This window comes from Diaphorina citri, unplaced genomic scaffold (genome assembly GCF_000475195.1).
Source record: "Diaphorina citri unplaced genomic scaffold, Diaci psyllid genome assembly version 1.1 scaffold286, whole genome shotgun sequence".
NCBI classification, from domain to species: Eukaryota; Metazoa; Arthropoda; class Insecta; order Hemiptera; family Psyllidae; genus Diaphorina; species Diaphorina citri.
Window position 1 is genome coordinate 122691 of NW_007377722.1, and position 915 is coordinate 123605.

The 915-nt window shown below is 41.5% G+C and overlaps 1 protein-coding gene across 1 annotated transcript in view; it reads right to left on the reverse strand.

The window, feature by feature from the left end:
* LOC103507081 (mediator of RNA polymerase II transcription subunit 6) overlaps nucleotides 1-915 on the reverse strand; it is an 11240-nt gene that overhangs the window by 7308 nt on the left and 3017 nt on the right. The gene's annotated exons all lie outside the window — the stretch shown is intronic.

Below are 915 nucleotides of genomic sequence, written 5' to 3' on the forward strand. Positions count from 1 at the left end.
CGAGTAGAATCTCCTCCATGTTCTCCATCTTTACTTTGGAGGTGTGTTGGTTACTCACCTGGGAGGTGTTGGTTTCAATAGCGGAGGTGAAATTGAATTTTCGGTACGCAAAAAGAAGAACTTTTCACACGGTGCTCAGAAATTCCAAGGCTACTGAAATGGGAAAAAAAGGTGTGCTTGTTAGCTTTTTTTTTCAAATCGACCGTAATATTTCTGACGTGACGCGAATCGAAACCTGCCAGTCTAGCTTGAAGGGTAGAACGCTTGCCTTGTGAGCGATAGGTCGATTGTTCGATTTCCGCCTGCAGCGAACATTATCCTGAATTATCAACACAGATAAGGTTTGTTCTTGGAATGGCTGGCTCTCCCCTACCCTGTCCCAATTCTCTCTTCGTTTTCGGGATGATAAGACCTCCGTTGTTACAGTTCCCTCTAGCTGAAAAAACACAAAACTCTATTTCGTGTTGATATAGGCCGGGCGGCGAGTGGAGCGGCGCTTCGAACTCTTGACGTTCGCGCGCCTCCCGGCATGCTTGATCAACTATCATATTCTCTAAATTCTAAAACGAAGAAGATAAAAACTACGTACGTACATAGAGGTAGGTATTTATTCTATTCATTCACACGCCAAGCAGCGTATTAATATGTGCATAAAAATATTACATTAATTTACAAAAAATACATATTTGCATAGAACTGTCAAACTTGGAACCTTTTTTTAGAATAGCAGCCAATGAATGTCATAACGTCCACAATTCAGAACTCAACGGATTTAAGGTCCAGTTTTGATAGCGGGATGAATCATTACTAATTTAAGGTCCCGTTTTGATAGCGGGATTAATCATTACTGGTTTAAGGTCCCGTTTTGATAGCGGGATGAATCATTACTGGTTTAAGGTCCAGTATTGATAGCGG